The 10,287-nt window shown below is 43.4% G+C and overlaps 1 long non-coding RNA gene across 1 annotated transcript; it reads right to left on the minus strand.

Annotated features, from left to right (window-relative positions):
- Nucleotides 1-6,373: 6,373 nt before the first annotated feature.
- Nucleotides 6,374-10,235, minus strand: LOC145875845 (uncharacterized). The gene is made up of 3 exons (XR_014391353.1): nt 10,042-10,235; nt 9,766-9,812; nt 6,374-9,338 (listed from the first exon to the last, which is right to left on the minus strand). It is a non-coding gene; the product is annotated as an uncharacterized LOC145875845 (long non-coding RNA).
- Between the last annotated feature and the right edge of the window lie 52 nt (nt 10,236-10,287).

The following is a 10,287-nucleotide window of genomic DNA, read 5'->3' on the forward strand; positions in this document are numbered from 1 at the left end:
CATGATAAGTTACCAATACTACCTAAGTCATTGTTTAGAGATGCGGCAAGATTGACACATGGGCAGAGCCATGTGTCAACAGGGGGGATAGTAGAGCAGGTTCCGAAACACTTTGTGGCCTATTGGATAACGAACTACTTAAAAAAACATTTTTTATAATAGATAAGTATATTAAATGGGAAGAAGCGGTCCCAACTTACTGGGTGGACACGATTAGGGTAGTTGGTTTACTAGGATCTATCTCTTTAAATAATGGATTACATTTTAGCTGATCAGGTAAACCATATTGAATGCCAGAGTTAGGGAGGCCAGAACAGGTAGACATAGAAGTTGAAGATATACTAACAGAACACATGGTTAACCAAACCCGTATGTCCGAGACTTTGTGTCCAACAGGTGAATTACAGGAGAAGATGATTCACTCAATCCAACCAGGAGACTGGGTGTGGATCCAGTCCCTGAGGAGAAAAGAACTGGAAACAGCCACGGTGGGAGGGCACATACAAGTGTTCCTGGTAATAGCCTTCGCGGTGAGAATAGCTGAAAGAGCTACCTGGGTTCATATCACACATTGCGGGAGGGTAAGACACACAGACACTGTCGAACAATCACAGAGTTAGGAGAAGAACCGAATACCAATAAGGTTCGGGGGTTACCTCTCTAACGAAGATTCCCTAACCCGCCCGATCCTCACTGTGTGCGTTCATAGAAGTGAAAGTGTGGGTTGGCCTCTAGCCAGTGATATATTCTCCGGGAGGGGGTGGGGCTTTACAGGGGTACTGGTCAGTCTGAGCTGTCTGATTGTGTAAGCCATATTCCTAATACACCATGAACCACTCGAGAAGTCAGAAAGTGGTAACTTGACCCATAGTGTAGAAGATGATGAGTTTTTATGGCCTAGGTACAAAAGGTCACTCGATCTGGATAAAAAGGAAGTGAGAGTAGAGTTAGGGAAGGATGTCTCAATAGATAGTCTCCCCTTCTGTGTAGATCCCGGTGTAACTCATGGAATCAGGTCATAGCTCACACAGAGAGAGAAGGCTATGTCAATCCACACACCCAATATAGAAACAGATGGAGTATAGTGAAGGCCAGGGTTTTTGACTGCAATCCAGAGCAAGGGAAGTATTGCTTGAAGATAGGAATGACCATTAAAAGCATAAAGAAAGAGGATTTAGGATTATGGTATGTTGGCCTTGACCAGACCATTGTCGACACTGCGGTACCATTCTGAGTAGTAGAGGTTAGGACAGGAGATAGTTCTACCGCCAGCCAGAATACCAGTTGTTCCCCTGATAAAATGGACATTACCCGTGTAGTCATCCAGAGCCAAGGACCGGTGAGGATAATTCAGATGAAAGATCTTAAGGAAGTGATTGAGGTGGAGACTTGGTTTGGGGATTCCAACCTATGGCTGGAATGGATTCAGTATACAGCTAGATCAGTAGCTAAAGAAGAAGGTTATGCCTGCACAACAGCCAAACTTCAGTTGACAACCATCCCCTTTCTAGTCGATGGAATTAATTTACCAAGGGAAATGGCCTGTAGGGTAAAGCTGTTCAGGAAGGCAAGGAAGCCAGACAGTTGCACTGATCTGCATTATCTGTATCCTATGAGGCCATTAGATCCAGACGTCCCCCTTTCACAGTCGCAGGAGGAGACTATTATTGTGTGGCTTGACACAACACACACGGATGGAACGTAGGGGAAGTAAGAACATGCAATAGGACAGAGAATGTTACAACTGACGAGACAATGAGGGACCTGACTGGGTGGTTGAGTTCCGAGGACTTTAGTAAGATAAAAAGGCCGAGAGCGGATGTCTGGTGGTTGTGTGGAGGTATGATGCTGTGGCCAAACCTGCCTGCAAATTGGACTGGTATTTGTGCATTGGTACAGTTAGGCATGCCCTTCACCCTTATACAACACAAAGACCTAGTGCCAGGTGAAAGAGAGGGGAGGAGTGCTCCGTCAGGGTCCTTTGACGATATAATTTACATTGATAGCATTGGGGTTCCAAGGGGGGGGCCTGATGAGTTTAAAGCTAGGAATCAGATATGGGCTGGATTGGAATCAAGTCTTTTTTGGTGGTCGACTTTCAATAAAAATGTGGATTGGATAAATTACATTTATTATAACCAACAGCGTTTCATAAACTATACCAGAGAGGCAATTCAAGGGTTAGCAGAACAGACAGCTGCGAACACTTTGATGGTATTGCAGAATAGAATAGCTTTGGATATGCTTCTGGCTGAAAAGGGTGGTGTGTGTGTGATGTTCAGATCTGAATGCTGTACTTTCATCCCTGAGAACACAGCTCCAGATGGATCAGTGACCAAGGCCCTGGCCGGTCTAAACAATTTAGCTCAGGAGTTAGCAGAATATTCCGGGGTGGACACGGCACTCACGGGAGGGTTTGATAGTACGTTCGGAAAATGGAAAAAGGTTGTAATCACTGTGTTGTGGGCTGCTTTCACCTGTATGACTGTGTTGATATTATGTGGTTGTTGTTTGGTCCCTTGTGCGAGAGGTCTCATTTCCAGGGCTCTGGAGAGATCGATGACGGAGCAGATGGTGAGATACGGACCGATTCCAAGTTCAGACCAGTGGGATGACAAATACCTACCGCCGAGCCTGGTGGAGGATTCATTCAATTACGAGGAGCCCATGTTAGACGAGACCATCTTTAACCTCTTGGGGCTAGGTGGGACGCTAGCGTGCCACCCGTGGTGCACTCCATCAACAGCAGGTGCATTTCAAGAGCGGCAAATTTGAATCCAAATAAATGTCAAAATTCCAATTTTTCAAAAATACAACTATTTTACACCATTTGAAAGATAAACATCTCCTTAATCTAACCACGTTTTACGATTTCAAAAAGGTTTTACGGCGAAAGCATAAATTTAGAGTATGTTAGGACAGTACATTTACAAGAGTTGTGTGTAATGTTTTGTCAAGTCAAAGACAGGGTCACCAAAACCATAAAACCAGCTAAAATGATGCACTAACCTTTTACAATCTCCATCAGATGACACTCCTAGGACATTATGTTAGACAATGCATGCATTTTTAGTTCTATCAAGTTCATATTTATATCCAAAAACAGCGTTTTACTATGGCATTGATGTTGAGGAAATCGTTTCCCTCCAATAACCGGCAGTCAAGTCAGCGTCACAAATTAAATAATTAAAATTAGAAAACATTGGTAAAATATTATATTGTCATTTAAAGAATTATAGATTTACATCTCTTGAACGCAATCAACTTGCCAGATTTAAAAATAACCTTACTGGGAAATCACACTTTGCAATAATCTGAGCACTGCGCCCAGAAAAATACGCGTTGCGATACAGACTAGACGTCATGTTGGGGAGATCTAAAATCGAAAATACTATGTAAATAATCCATTACCTTTGATTCTCTTCATCAGATGTCACTTCCAGGTATCACAGGTCCATAACGAATGTAGTTTTGTTCAAAAAAGCTCATCATTTATGTCCAAAAATCTCCGTCTTGTTAGCACATGATCTAAGCCAGCCGGACTTCTCGTCATGAACGAGGGGAAAAAATATATTTACGTTCGTTCAAACATGTCAAACGTTGTATAGCATAAATCATTAGGGCCTTTTTTAACCAGAACATGAATAATATTCAAGGTGGACGAATGCATACTCTTTTATAACGTATTGGAACGAGGGTACCCAACATGAACTCGCGCGCCAGGTGTCTAATGGGACATCACCGTTCCATGGCTCTTGTTCGGTCAGATCTCCCTCCAGAAGACTCAAAACACTTTGTAAAGGCTGGTGACATCTAGTGGAAGCAATAGGAAGTGCCAAAATATTCCTCAGCCCCTGTGTTTTTCAATGGGATAGGTTTAAAGTCAATACAACACATCTGGTATCCACTTCCTGTCAGAAAATGTCTCAGGGTTTTGCCTGCCAAATGAGTTCTGTTATACTCACAGACACCATTCAAACAGTTTTAGAAACTTTAGAGTGTTTTCTATCCATATATAATAAGTATATGCATATTCTAGTTACTGGGTAGGATTAGTAACCAGATTAAATCGGGTAAAAAAAATTTATCCAGACGTGCAAATGCTGCCCCCTAGCCCTAACAGGTTAATTGAGCTTCTTGTCTGTGACTGAGATACGTAATCTGCACATTTACTAAAACGTCAGCTCTCATCTCTCCCAATGTTCTCAATGTCAAACGATGAAGGCCGGGTAGTTTTTTTTCATGATTGCAACCCAGGTCATTTTAGTCGGCTGGCCCTCGCTACATATTCGTCGCCAGACCCACTGGCTCCAGGTCATCTACAAGTCTATGCTAGGTAAAGCTCCGCCTTATCTCAGCTCCCTGGTCACGATAACAACACCCACCCGTAGCACGTGCTCCAGCAGGTACATCTCACTGGTCATCCCCAAAGCCAACACCTCCTTTGGCCGCCTTTCCTTCCAGTTCTCTGCTGCCAGTGAATGGAACGAATTGCAAAAATCACTGGTTGGAGACTCATATCTCCCTCACCAACTTTACACATCAGCTATCTGAGCAGCTAACCGATTGCTGCAGCTGTACATAGCCCATCTGTAAATAGCCCACCCAATCTACCTACCTCATCCCCATATTGTTTTTATTTACTTTGCTGCTCTTTTGTACTCCAGTATCACTACTTACACATCATCATCTGCTCATCTATCACTCCAGTGTTAATCTGCTAAATTCTGATTACTTTGCTACTTCGCCCTATTTATTGCCATACCTCCTCACGCCATTTGCACACACTGTATATAGACTTCTTTTTTCTTTTGTGTTGACTGTACGCTTGTTTATTCCATGTAACTCTGTGTTGTTGTTTCTGTCGCACTGCTTTGCTTTATCTTGGCCAGGTCGCAGTTGTAAATGAGAACTTGTTCTCAACTAGCCACCTTGTTAAATAAAGGTGAAATAATACAAATAAAAACATCCTATATCATAATGAATCAGATTACATGGAGATGGGGGACCTGATCCTAGATCATAATGAATCAGAATACATTGAGAGGGGGGACCTGATCCTAGATCATAATGAATCAGATTACATGGAGAGGGGGGACCTGATCCTAGATCATAATGAATCAGAATACATGGAGAGGGGGGACCTGATCCTAGATCATAATGAATCAGAATACATGGAGAGGGGGGACCTGATCCTAGATCATAATGAATCAGATTACATGGAGAGGGGGGACCTGATCCTAGATCATAATGAATCAGATTACATGGAGAGGGGGGACCTGATCCTACATCATAATGAATCAGATTACATTGAGAGCCGGATATATATAATATACTGTGGCAAACCTCTTCAAAGTTAGGAGCGTTTGTCACAAATTAAGTGGGAAACTGTCACCAAAGTCAGCCCAGAATGAAAGTTCTTTCGAACATGACAGTACCTGTGTGTTTGTTTCGCTGTCCTGGTCCACCCAGGCCGCAGGTAAGGTCAAGGATAGCAGGGTTCGGTACACAAATCTGGTTCTCGGTAGGTCCAGGTCTAAACGGCAACAGGTAAGTCCAAAACAGTCCAGCTCGTACACGGTAAATCCAGCCAATGTAGATTGTCTCTTTCTCTATGGTTCATAGATCCTTCCCGCCCTCTCTCTCTCTTCCTGGTTTTTCTTGACCTTTTATCTGTGGGTCGGCTCCACCTTCTGAGGGTTCCCCTTGCTTCTGGGAATTGTAGTTTTGGCAGTCGGCCATTTTGTGATCTGTAGTTCTGATCGGGGTGGCCATTTTAGTGATCGGGCAGAGCCCGTTTATTAGTTCTGCCCTCACATATCTGCCATTTATCACTCGACCCCCTTCTTTGCCACAATACCCTACTATTTTTTAATATTTAATATGCCATAAACAGTTTTTTTTTAACAGTTTCATTAATTCATTGTAATTAACTTAATCATTATGTCACACCCCTCTCTATTGTCATTGGTTGCATTAATTGCACTGTTCGTTTACATAACCTGGTTCAAGTATTGATGACATCACCCTGAAGAAGGCACAGTGATGCTGAAATGTTGGTAAATACTGTCGTGGCTTTGGCTATGCCGGATTAAGTGATATGACATGCTAACTTATAAAATGATTTCTCTGTAATTAATATTACCTGATTAAGCTAATCATGTAAAAGTAATTAACTAGAAAGTCGGGGCACCACGGAAGAACGTTTATAGAGCCGTTATCTTCCGAATAAACTCTTAAAATACTTTGTAATATTTTACATCGATAGCAGTCAATATTAACCCTTGTTTTATTTTCAGTCTCATAATGAAAGTTTTAAGTTCTTGGCTATTTTCACGAACCCTGGCTAACAAGTTGAATCAGCAATACAAAATTGGGTTTAATTATTTATTTACTAAATAAACTAAGCACACAGAATTACAAATACACAGAATACAGATGATGTCATACAGAAAACGTCCCGGTGGACGGAACCTGTATGATGGCTGGTTACACAAAGGAAAGGGGGTTGGGCTTGAATGAAAGAGCGGGAAGATTTAGGAACACAGAAACAGCAGCTATGCTATCGTAAATACATTATCTTATGCATTCTAAATTACCGCCCATTTGGAAAAGGAAAATGCAATAAATATTTACTCTGAGCTGCGCTTCAGTAGATTGGTCGTAGATGCTGGCCGGGTTGGCCAACAGATCTTCCTGTTTTTGGAAGAATGTCAATGGTGGTCAATTGGATACGTGGTGGTATCTTCATCTGGTTGTTAGACTGGATCCGTCGTCCGTCCTTTCCTAGCCCACGTCTACAGCGGCCGCTGCTAACTCAACGGCTAGGAAGTATCACTTCTGTAGTGAATAAGCTCAAAGTTCATACCATTCGCCACCAAAGCTCACGCCGAGGTTGGCTTAGTTCTGTACTTGACATGTGTGTCCTTCTAACGTAGAGGCTGAAGACCTCCCGTACTGGAACAACGTGATTATCTTTTCGTCAAAGGCTTATATAGTGGAGAGGGGGGAAGGATGTGTTTCATCGTTTATAACCCCTCCTCTTCACAGGGGTGGGCCACTGATCAAGCAGGGCACTTTCCTTATGAAAACACAATTCTCTCATTTGGAAGCTAAAATTACATTTAATCTCCTAACAAACAATTCCAATATCAAACATTTCAATTCCATAACAATTCCATGTTACTCTGATAACTAGAGGGTGTATACTTTCTCAGGTACAGTTTATGTCGTCCTGTCATCAGTCATAATGTCTCAGATGACAACCGAACCTTACATGCATACTCATTACGTTCCCAAGCATATTTCCAACTGGTTTTATTACCAAAATATGGTTCCTTTACCCCATTTGTTTGATGTTCCCAGACTCTCTATATTTAACACAGGCTATTCAAGTCCTTCAGTAGGGTCAGAGAGGGGAAGGGAGAAAGGTATTTATGGGGGGTGGTCATAAACCTTACCCACAGGCCAACGTCATGACAATACCATTCCACTTATTCCACTCCAGCCATTACAAGCCTGTCCTCCCTAAATAAGGTCCCACCAACCTCCTGTGGTACAAACACAAACAGTAAAATATATCATAAAAAAGGCAAAGTGGAAAAAGATCAGAAAATATTACAAGCCTGTCATGTGTGAGTGTCCAGTGTGTGTTTGTCCATTGTGTGTGTTCAGTGTGTGTGTGTTCATTGTGTGTGTGTGTGTGTGTGTGTGTGTGTGTGTGTCCAGTGAGTGTGTGTGTGTGTGTCCAGTGGGTTTGTGTGTGTGTGTTCAGTGTGTGTGTGTGTGTGTCTGTGTTTATGTGTGTCAGTGTGTGTGTGTGTGTCAGTGTTTGTGTGTGTGTGTCCAGAGTGTGTGTGTGTGTGTATCCAGTGTGTTTGTCAAGCATGTGTGTGTCAAGCGTGTGTGTGTCAAGCGTGTGTGTGTGTGTCCAGTGAGTGTGTGTGTGTGTCCAGTGAGTGTGTGTCCAGTGTGTGTGTGTGTTCAGTGTGTGTGTCTGTGTCCAGTGTGTGTGTGTGTGTGTGTGTGTGTGTGTGTGTGTGTGTGTGTGTGTGTGTGTGTGTGTGTGTGTGTGTGTGTGTGTGTGTGTGTGTGTGTGTGTGTCCAGTGGGTTTGTGTGTGTGTGTGTGTTCAGTGGGTGTGTGTGTGTGTGTCTGTGTTTATGTGTGTCAGTGTGTGTGTGTGTGTGTGTCAGTGTTTGTGTGTGTGTCCCCAGAGTGTGTGTGTGTGTATCCAGTGTGTTTGTCAAGCATGTGTGTGTCAAGCGTGTGTGTGTCAAGCGTGTGTGTGTGTGTCCAGTGAGTGTGTGTGTGTGTCCAGTCAGTGTGTGTCCAGTGTGTGTGTGTGTTCAGTGTGTGTGTCTGTGTCCAGTGTGTGTGTGTGTGTGTGTGTGTGTGTGTGTGTGTCCAGTGGGTTTGTGTGTGTGTGTGTGTTCAGTGTGTGTGTGTGTGTCTGTGTTTATGTGTGTCAGTGTGTGTGTGTGTGTGTGTGTCAGTGTTTGTGTGTGTGTCCCCAGAGTGTGTGTGTGTGTATCCAGTGTGTTTGTCAAGCATGTGTGTGTCAAGCGTGTGTGTGTCAAGCGTGTGTGTCAAGCGTGTGTGTGTGTCCAGTGAGTGTGTGTGTGTGTGTCCAGTGAGTGTGTGTCCAGTGTGTGTGTGTGTTCAGTGTGTGTCGTGTGTGTGTGTGTGTGTGTGTGTGTGTGTGTGTGTGTGTGTGTGTGTGTGTGTGTGTGTGTGTGTGTGTGTGTGTGTGTGTGTGTGTGTGTGTGTGTGTGTGTGTGTGTGTGTGTGTGTGTGTGTGTGTGTCCAGTTATTATTTCAGGGACACTGAGGAGTCAACATCACAAACCCTAAACCCTGGATAGAGGGGCTCAGGGAATGTGGAGGTGAATGTGATCAGGTGGGTCAGTGTGTCAGAGGAGGCTCTATAGAAGGACAGAGTGCCGGCTGGCCAGTCCAGATACACTCCTACTCTGTGGGGGCTGGAGGAGGGGACGTCTATGGTAGTGGGATTATTATTGTGACAGGCAGTGTATCTGTTGTCAGAGCAGAACAGACACCAGGACTTGTCATTGTATCCAAGACAACAGTCCTTAACCCCTCCTCTCCTGCTGATTCCTTTATATGTCACTCCTATATCAGCCCCCCCATTCCACTCTACCTCCCAGTAACAGCGCCCAGTCAGACCCTCTCTACACAGCACCTGTCTACAGTCCTCAAATCTCTCTGGGTGATCAGGATACAGCTGCTTCTCTCTCCTCCATGTCACATTTCTGTTCTCCTCAGACAGAGAGAGGAGTCTGTTTACTGTGTTTAGGTCCAGTGTGAGATCACAGACATCTGATGGATGAAACCAGACACAATATTAGAAATCATCATCATTCACATTAGAATGTTAACTCACTTTTCACTAATTCATTTAATGTAGATGTTTCTAGGTATCAAAAGGAGAAGTTAAGGTAACTTGAGACTTGTTGAATGATCATATGTTATACTGTATGGTAATATAATACACACTTATTCACATTAATTACACACACACACACACACACACACACACACACACACACACACACACACACACACACACACACACACACACACACATCAACTCTTTGTAAACTTTGGTGTCCCTGATTTCTGCTTCTGTAGAACTCCAGCTGATATTTAATATGACCAAGTCAGTAATGATGGTGGTCTTTGACTTTGACTTAACTTGAATTAAGACTTATTCTTAGTCATATTCTTCACAGCAGTCAACACTCACATTTTCTAAGCCCAGGTTTCATTCTGATCTCTTCACCATGTTCCACACTGTAGCGGTAAGCAGAAAAACAGACAGTCATTGAGGGATACACCTGAACTCACACACACACACACACACACACACACACACACACACACACACACACACACACACACACACACACACACACACACACAGCATATAATTTTGTCCAAGTGGTGGTCAGAATGTTTGTCTTAACTAGCCTGAAAAGTCAAACATGTCTGATATGAACATTGACATAAACCCTCTACATACTTGAGTTTCTCCAGTCTGCAGTGTGGATCCTCCAGTCCAGCAGTCAGCAGTCTGACTCCTGAGTCTCCTGGGTGATTGTAGCTCAGGTCCAGCTCTCTCAGGTGTGAGGGGTTTGACCTCAGAGCTGAGACCAGAGAAGCACAGCCTTCCTCTGTGACTAGACAGCCTGACAGCCTGCAAAGAGTAAAATCATATTAAAATCACACTGCTAGTCTTTGGTGGTGAAAATAGTGGCAGTATATTTCT

This window comes from Salmo salar, unplaced genomic scaffold (assembly GCF_965601325.2).
Source record: "Salmo salar unplaced genomic scaffold, fSalSal1 ptg000360l, whole genome shotgun sequence".
In the NCBI taxonomy this organism is placed as follows: Eukaryota; Metazoa; Chordata; class Actinopteri; order Salmoniformes; family Salmonidae; genus Salmo; species Salmo salar.